The sequence below is a fragment of the Nicotiana attenuata genome, chromosome 7 (assembly GCF_001879085.1).
Source record: "Nicotiana attenuata strain UT chromosome 7, NIATTr2, whole genome shotgun sequence".
NCBI lineage: Eukaryota > Viridiplantae > Streptophyta > Magnoliopsida > Solanales > Solanaceae > Nicotiana > Nicotiana attenuata.
Window position 1 is genome coordinate 94,765,219 of NC_031995.1, and position 10,079 is coordinate 94,775,297.

Genomic DNA, 10,079 nt, shown 5'->3' on the forward strand with positions numbered 1-10,079 from the left:
GCGGACCACATAGTCGTCGCATAATTTCCTTGGGATTTTGTGAAGGTTAGTTCTGCGGTGCACTTTGCGATCGCAAAACGTGAATGCGGACCGCATTTCTGCCGCAAACTCAGTCAGTGTGTCCAGTTTTTGGGAAGCATTTTGTGGTCCATTATGCGGATCGCATGTTGACTTTGCGATCGCAGACCTGACTAGGGGCTCCAATTTTCTAAATTTTAAACCCGACCCCCCTATCGATATATCCGGTGTTATAGCTCATTTTGAGCATATTTCCTGATTATTTTAGAAAGAGAGAGAGGGTCTTAGAGAGGGAAAGTGCTTCCCATCAAAATTTCTCCATGAAACCTTGCTAATCATTGAAGATAATCAAGTGAGGCACCTAAATCTTCACACCAAGAGGAAAGAAACTTGACCCCTAATCTCTGGTTTCAAATTCACACTAGAAGGAGTACTTAGCTTGGGGGTTCATGGGTATAAGAATGAATTTCTTGCATGCATATCAAACCATGGAGTATTGGGAGGTAGTGAACTAACAAGAAAGCTGTTGGGGTATAGATTGATAGAAATTTCTCTCAAAAAGGGCCTAAGATCACAATGCACCCTTAGTGTTTGATAATATGCCCAAACAAGCTAGAATCTCAATCTCGTCTCTAATTCTCGGTTCCATTTGTAATTCTTACTCAATAGATCGAGGTGCTAAGAGTTCCGTAATTTTGTAAAGACTAAGGAGAGTTATATTGAGGTATGTATGGCTAAACCCCGTCTTTTTAGAAATTGAGCTTCGTTGGTGCTTGTATAAATGCGGTAAGATTAAAGTTTGGGTTCTTGTATTGATTGTTATTCCACATGAATTGGTGTTGCAACCTTATATGCGTGAAAGATGTGTCTCAATACGATCAATATGCTATTCTTGGTAACTTGAAAAGGTGCAAGGAATGTGAATCATGTATTGAAATGCTTAGACACTAAATTGAGATTGAAGAATGTGAAGTATATGCTAAATTGCCTAGATTTCAAGTCAAGTTTAAATTGTGATTATTGTGCCGAATCATGAGAACTCCCCTCTGTGCTTATAACTTGAATTTCTCTTGTGTATGCCCATTATCTTAAAATTGTAAATTTGTTGTTGAAAGTGAAAGTGATGTGGAATGTGAGTTGTTAAATACGGCCTAGTGCCAAGAATGATGTGATAAGTTGTGGCCCAAGTGCCTATGAAATGATATATATGAAACGAAATGATTAATGAGAAGGGAACAACGCCTTGTCAAGGCGGCCTAGCCGATCGGGCCGAGATCGGACTCCGCTGTCGATCGTGCCGAGATCGGACTCCGCTCAAGATAGCGGTGGTTTTGTGAATGAATTCCGAAAAAAAAAAAAGGAAAATGAGATTGTGATTGAAGTGTATGCCTCAAATGAGGAAACCTAGCCGATCAGGTCGAGATTGGACTCCGCTCAAGATAGCGGTGGTATTGTGAGCAATGATGAATAATGTGAAATGCCTCAAACTAAAAACTACGGAAAATGATGTGAAAGTTGTATGATTTGATAATGTGGTGATCGTTTGAAGCTTTTGAGTTATATTTGTGATTTCTTATTCTTGTATGAAAGTTCTTTCTAACTAGATGGTGTTTAGTTATACATACTAGTGCTATTCGATGGCACTAACGTCCCTTTTGCCGGGGGCGCTACGTCTTTAAATGGATGTAGGTGTTTCTATAGCAGGCAGTGTTGGTCGCAGCTAGTACCACATCATCCTTTCAGCTGACTTGGTGAGCCCCACTTCGTTTCGGGGTCCTGTTTTATCTATTTATCATGTACTTTATTTGAGGTATAGCCAGAGCCTTGTTACCGGCATTTCCATATTACATTACTCTTCAGTTGTGTTTAGAGGCTCCATAGACAGGTTGTGGGTAGTGTCGGGTATTGGAATTAAAATAGAAATACTGATGTTTGGCAATGATGTATAAAACTTGTAATATCTTCGAAATTGTGAATGAAGTTGTTAATGAAAATTAAATGGAAATCGTTAATGACATGTTTGTAGAATTTGATTAATGGAGTCCATCTCTTATTTATTCATGAATTAATTTGGGTAGAATGAAACCTAACAGGCTTGCTCAGTCGGGTTTACTCGGTTGAGCGCCGGTCGCGCTCCTCGGATTTGGGGCGTGACACTTCCCCTCCGAGGGCTCCGCCTTCATTTTTATCACCTCCTGAGCCATTGCCTGGCGCACCTCCGAATGCAAGCAAGGCAACAACCTTCTTGTCTAGGGTATTCACCCTCCCGAGCTTGGCAGGCAAGTTGATATCTCCCGCGTGTATATCCCCAAGCGTCTGCCTCCGAGATCCCAATCGAGCACGCTCCACAGCTCGAGTCAATTTCAGCTCGGCCTCCTCAGGCGCCCTCTCGGCTTGAGCGCTTGTCGCGATGGCATCCTTTCTATGCAAAGATATAAGCGCCTCGGCTTCAGCTTTGATCCCGGATAATGCAGCTACTAACTCAAAATGGAGACCTCTATACTTGTCACTATCCGCCCTCGTGTCACTAAGCTGATGCCAAGGCCACCTTTTCCTGGAGGGCATCCCTCTCAGAAGTTATCTCTCTCGCATGCCATTTGAGTTTGGAGATTTCGGAGTCTCTGGCCTGGAGCTCCTCCCTCAACAGGGCACCTTCCTTCTCACACTACACGAATCAGATCCAGGATGTTAAAACATTGGGATCTGGCAAATATTCAGATAATAGCAAATGGGAACTAGGTAACCTGTTCAGCAAGATGAGCTTTCTCGCGCTCATGACGGATCACCTCAGCCTAAAACCGGGTGAAAGCCTGACTGTAAAGAACCTTGGCCTGAAACCGTAAAAAAGACAAGTCAAAAAGATAAAGGCCAGAATGACAGAGGTCGGAGCGACGGACAGGATCCGCAAAAAATACCTGCTCACAGAGCCTGCTCATCTCGCTGAAGACGAGTGAAACATCGATCTCGGGGATTTCCTCGGGAACGACTAGAAGCCTTTCGATCACATCTCTGCCATTGATAGGCACCCCCGCATTGAAAGATTCTTCATGCGGGACGTCTTGAGCTCCCTTAGGGGGTAAGGTCGTTCCCAGAGGAGAATCACTCTCGACGGCGGCACCAGCAGAGTCAATCAGGACCATGTCTTGTCCATTCGGGGCTCCAGCACTAGGCTCCACTGAACCGCCCAACGAAGGCGTCCCAGCCCGAGGGGAATTTTGGTCATCGGCCGGCTCGGGGGCATCACCCGATACTCCCTCAGTGGTCTCTCCATTCCGAAGTAGGACCACGACGATGTCATGCTCCGGCTCGGAAACCACCATCCTCACGGCCCAAGGATCGGCCAGGTTTACCCCTCCCTTGGGCGCTGTCGAGAAACTATTTTTGCCCTCACTTTCAACTCGAAGACTCCCCGCTGTTGCCGGAGTTAGGTTTGCTGGGTCGGCTTTAGTTTCTTCCGCCTTAATATTCTTGGATTCCGAAGGTTCATTTGACGGATCCCTTTGTCTTTTCTTCCCTTCATCGGGTATCAAAGCACCCTCCTCACCAAGTGACTCTCCCTTCATTAAGGGGACCTCACCCAGACCTACACAAATGTAAGAAGTAAGCACCGGAAACAAGAGCGCTGGCAGTAACAATTTTGGTTTAAAAATACTACTACAACAGGGGTAAAAGCTCACCATGATCCTTAGCTTCCCACCGAGCTAAAGACAAATCACGCCACACTCGCTCAGCGTATGGGAAAATCAAGTCCAACCGGCCGACCCAACCCGAGAGGTCCGTGACCGTGCCAGGATAAATTGCTGCAGCTGCATTAGTAGAAGAAATTAATGTCACGACCCAGATTTCCCACCCTCGGGAGTCGTGATGGCGCCTACTAATGACAGCTAGGCAAGCCAAATTTGATTACTTGTTCATTAACAACATAATCCCTTTTTAACAATTATCGGCAATAATATAAAAGCAACGAAATTAAATAATAAGCGGAAGTCTTAAATTATAAAAAACTAAATAGAAATGCGGAAAATTCAACATAAGCCTCTACCCAAGACTGGTGTCACAATACCCACGAACTACTAAGAATACTAAATACAATCGTCCGAAAGAGAACATAAACTGTTTGTCTCGAATACAATGAGATAACAGACTAAAATAAAGGATAGAGGAGATGTCGGGCTTGTGGACGCCTGCAGGGCTACCTCGATGTCTCGCTGGACTGAAGGCCTGCTCCCATACTACTGCTGCTGCTGTCTAAAACCTAGATCTGTGCAAAATAGCATAGAGTGTAGCATCAGCACAACTGATCCCATGTGCTGGTAAGTGCCTAGCCTAACCCCGGCGAAGTAGTGATGAGGCTAGACCGGACTACCACCTAAACCTGTGCAGTTATATATACATATACAACGGGATCGAAATACAGGGACAAGTAATCAATATGGGAGGGGGAGCATGGTATGGGGAAATAACAATTTCAAGTAAAAGTCGTCCAGTAACGAAGGAAATAACACAACTCAGACATTAATAAAGAAACAGAAAGCAACAAGTGCACGGCATCACCCTTCGTGCTTTTACTCTCATCCTCACCAAGCAATAACATGTGCACGACATCACCCTTCGTGCTTTTACTCTCATCCTCATCAAGCAATGATATAATAAAGTGAGCACGGCATCACTCTTCGTGCTTTTACTCTCTTTCCTCACATATAATCAATAGAATCGGCACAGAATGGTACATCGTGCAGCACGGCATCACCCTTCATGCTTTACTCTCTTACCTCACAATAAGCAACAATGCACGGCATCACCCTTTGTGTTTTACACTCTTTCCTCACAATAAACAAATAATGCACGGCATCACCCTTCGTGCTTTAACACTCTTCCTCACCCAAACAACAATCACAAACAAGGGGCAAGGGAATAAACAAACAATAAAAGAGATCCCGGCAGGGGAACACAATTAAACAGTTAAATCCCGGCAAGGGTACAACATCAATAATCTCAACGTACCGGCAAGGGAAAATTATCAATAAACAACAATGTCCCGGCAAGGGAACAATTTAAGTACTCTTTCTCTTCCTTTCACTTTTATTTCATATCTCACTTTACCACTTGAGCCAATGCTCCAAAGGGTTCGACCATTTCATATACGTTCACAATTCAATTATAACTTGAGCCAGTGCTTCTCATTATTCATAGGTCACAATTTCCCTTCACAAGTTTTTCACAACAAATAGGAATCATTACCAAGGAAAGAGAAATACCACGAAATCAAGATATTCGCAAATTAAAGACTCATGGTCATGCTAGACACCAACGTATTGATACTCAGTCACCATGCCTATACGTCGTACTCAACAAGAAGCAATTAGCAATTAAGACTCAACTCCTAGTCCCTCAAGCTAGGGTTAGACCAAACACCTACCTCAATGCCTTGAATACAGCTCAAGCCTCAATTATAGCTTTACCCCGCGATTCCACCTCCAATTCGCTCGTATCTAATCACAAATTACTTAATTACATTAATACATGCTAAATGAATCAAGCCCAATGCATAAAAATGAGTTTCCCAAGTTTTACCCAAAAAGGTAAAAAATGCCCCCGGGCCCACGTGGTCAAAACCCTAGGTTCGAACAAAAATCCGATTACCCATTCCCCCACGAACCCAAATATGTAATTTGTTTTGAAATCGAACCTCAAATTGAGGTCCAAATCCCCAATTTTTGAAAAACCTAGGTTCTACCCAAAACACCCAATTTCCCCATGAAAATCTTTGATTTGAAGTTGAAATCATGTTAGAAGATGTTGAGGAGTGAAGAAAATGAGTTAGAAATCACTTACAAATTGTTTTGGAGAAGAAAGTTTGTTTGGAAAATCGCCTCTTATGTTTTGGGGTTTTGAAAAGTGTAAAATAACTGAAATTCCCGTTTATTTATACCCCTCTGAAGCTCCCTGTGCGGACCGCGCAAAAAGGACCGCGGCCGCACAGGCTTCCCTGAAGACCTGCAGATCATAGCCCTGTGCGGACCGCACAAGACCGACCGCGGCCGCGCAGCATCCACCGCGGACCGCCCAAAGGCGACCATGGCCGCGCTGGCCCCTCCGCGGCCGCACGCGATTTCTCGCGGACCGCGCAAGAGGGTTCAGAGGCCTGCAATATTTCCTGAACCTGCAACATCTAATATTTTAAGTCTAAGGCATCCCGGAACCTACTCGAAACTCACCCGAGCCCTTGAAACATCCACCCAAGTATGTACACTACCTCAAAAACATCCTACGAATATATTCGTGTAATCAAATCACCAAAATAACATCATGAACATCGAATTAAACCTCAAGATCGATGAAATTTTCCAAAATCTCCTTTAAATATCAATTTCCCATTTAGGGTCCGAATCCCGTCAAACGACGTCCGTTTTTAACCAAACTTTACAGAAACATCTTAAATCTCATATAAGACCTGTACCGGGCGCCGGAACCAAAATACGGGCCCGATAGCAACACGTTCTATTCAATTTCATTTCAATTTTCCTTAATAATTTCAGAAAAATAATTTTACTCGAAAATTCATTTCTCGGGCTTGGGACCTCGGAATTCGATTCCGGGCCATACGCCCAAGTCCCATATTTTCCTACGCACCCTCCGGGACCGTCAAATCACGGGTCCGGGTCCGTTTACCCAAAATGTTCACCGAAGTCAAATTTACTCATTTTAATATCAAAATTTTGCATATTTCACAGAATTTCATATTTAAGCTTTCCGGCTACGCGCCTGGACTGTGCACGCAAAACGAGGCGACTATAAATGAGGTTTTCAAGGCCTCGGAAGCATAGAATGGATAAGAAAACAGGTGATGACCCCTTTAGGTCGTCACATTCTCCACCTCTAAAACAACCGTTCGTCCTCGAACGGACAGAAGAAAGAGGTACCTGAGTCGGGGAAGAGATGGGGATAACGGCTCCGCATATCGGACTCGGACTCCCAGGTCGATGCCTCAGGAGGCTGACCTCTCCACTGAACACGAATAGAAGGAAAACTCTTCGACCTCAACCGACGAACCTGCCGGTCTAGAATAGCCACCGGCTCCTCCTCATAAGACAAGTCCTTGTCCAACTAGACTGTGCTGAAATCTAACATGTGGGCTGGATCGTCGTGGTACCTCCGAAGCATGGACACATGAAATACTGGATGCACGGCTGATAAGCTCGGAGGCAAAGCAAGTCTATAAGCCACCTCTCCCACTAGATCAAGAATCTCAAACAGACCGATGAACGTAGGGCTAAGGTTGCCCTTCTTCCCAAATCTCATCACGCCTTTCATAGGCGACACTCGGAGCAATACGCGCTCACCAACCATAAAAGCCACATCTCGAACCTTGCGGTCTGCATAGCTCTTTTGCCTGGCTCTTTTGCCTGGACTGAGCTGAACGAAGCCTATCCTGAATAATCCTGACCTTGTCCAAGGCCTCCTGAACCAGATCCGTACCCAATAACCGAGCCTCTCCCGGCTCAAACCATCCGATCGGAGACCGACATCGCCTACCATATAAAGCCTCAAAAGGAGCCATCTGGATGCTCGACTGGTAATTGTTGTTGTAGGCGAACTCCGCTAAGGGCAATAACTGATCCCACAAACCTCCAAAGTCAATAACACAAGCTCAGAGCATATTTTCCAATATCTGAATAGTCCGCTCCGACTGATCGTCCGTCTGGGGATGAAATGCTGTGCTCACCTCAACTCGTGTGCCCAACTCTCGCTAAACTGCTCTCCAAAAACGCGAGGTAAACTGTGTACCCCGGTCCAAAATGATAGATACGGGCACACCATGAAGGCGAACAATCTCCCGAATGTAGATCTCAGCCAACCTCTCAGAAGAATAGGAGACTGCCACAGGAATGAAATGTGCTGACTTGGTCAGCCTATCAACAATGACCCATACTACGTCGAACTTCTTCCGAGTCAGCGGAAGTCCAGTAACAAAGTCCATAGTGATCCGCTCCCACTTCCACTCGGGAAGCTCAATCCTCTGAAATACACCACCAGGCCTCTGATGCTCGTACTTAACCTGGTGACAATTCAAACAATGAGTCACATATGCTACGATATCCTTCTTCATTATACGCCACCAGTAATGCTGCCACAAATCCTGATACATCTTCGCGGCGCCTGGATGAATAGAGTACCAGGAACTATGGGCCTCCTCTAGAATCAACTCTCGGAGCCCATCCACATTGGGCACACATACTCGGCCCTGCAATCTCAAAACTCCATCATCATCTAAGGTAACATGCCTGGAACCTCCGCGCTGCACCGTGTCTCTAAGGACACACAGATGGGGAACATCATACTATCGATCACGAATGCGCTCCAATAATGAAGAACGAGCGACCGTGCAAGCTAACACACGACTAGGCTCCGAAACATCCAACCTCACAAACTGATTGGCCAAGGCCTGAATATCCAAAGCAAGCGGCCTCTCACCGACCGGAATATAAGCAAGACTGCCCATACTGGCTGACTTCCTACTCAATGCATCGGCCACCACATTGGCCTTTCCCGGATGATATAGAATGGTGATATCATAATCCTTCAACAATTCCAACCACCTCCTCTGCCTAAATTCAATTCCTTTTGCTTGAACAAGTACTGAAGACTCTTGTGATCCGTGAACACCTCACATGCCACGCCATATAGAGAATGTCTCCAAATCTTCAATGCGTGAACTATGGCTGCCAACTCCAAATCATGGACCGGATAGTTCTTCTCATGAATCTTCAACTGCCTCGAAGCATAGGCAATGACCTTGCCATCCTGCATCAACACTGCTCCAAGCCCAACGGGAAGCATCACAATAGACTGTATAAGGCCCAGAACCCGTAGGCAAAACCAACACCGGTGCCGTAGTCAGAGCTGTCTTGAGCCTCTGAAAGCTCGCCTCACACTCATCCGACCATCTGAACTGGGCACCCTTCTGGGTCAATCTGGTCATCGGGGCTGCAATGGATGAAAATCCCTCCACGAACCGTTGATAGTAGCCTGCCAATCCTAAGAAACTCCAAATCTCTGTAGCTGAGCTGGTCTAGGCCAGTTCTTGACTGCCTCAATCTTCTTCGGGTCCACCTGAATACCCTCTGCTGATACAACATGACCCAGAAATGCAACTGAACTCAGCCAGAACTCACACTTGGAGAACTTGGCATATAACTGACTATCCCTCAGAGTCTGAAGAACCACTCTAAGGTGCTGCTCGTGCTCCTCCTGGCTGCGGGAATATATCATCAATGAAGACTATCACGAATGAGTCCAAATAAGGCCTGAACACTCGGTTCATCAAGTCCATGAAAGCTGCTGGGGCATTTGTCAACCCGAATGACATAACCAAGAACTCATAATGCCCGTACCGAGTGCGGAAAGCTGTCTTAGGGACATCAGATGCCCTAATCCTCAACTGATGGTAGCCAGATCGCAAGTCAATCTTGGAAAATACCCTGGCACCCTGAAGCTGGTCGAACAAATCATCAATCCTCGGCAGTGGATACTTATTCTTGATCGTTACCTTGTTCAATTGCCGGTAATCAATACACATTCTCATTGACCCATCCTTCTTCTTGACAAATAACACCGGCGCACCCCAAGGTGAGACACTAGGTCTAATGAAACCCTTCACAAGCAAATCCAGCAACTGTTCCTTTAACTCTTTCAACTCCGGCGGGGCCATACGATATGGGGGATAGAAATGGGCTGAGTGCCCGGTACCAGATTAATGCAGAAATCAATATCCCTGTCGGGTAGCATACCCGGCAGGTCTGAAGGAAAAACATCAGGGAACTCACAAACAACGGGCACAGAATCAATAGAAGGAACCTCAACACTGGAATCCCGAACATAGGCTAAATAGGCCAAACACCCCTTCTCGACCATACGTCGAGCCTTCACATACGATATAACACTGCGGGTAGAGTGACCTAGAGTCCCTCTCCACTCTAAACGAGGCATACCCGGTAAAGCTAAGGTCACAGTCTTGGCATGACAGTCCAAGATAGCATGATAGGGTGATAACCAGTCCA

General features: G+C 45.6%; 1 pseudogene; it reads right to left on the bottom strand.

The window, feature by feature from the left end:
- On the bottom strand, positions 9,187 to 9,598 carry LOC109230590 (annotated as a pseudogene).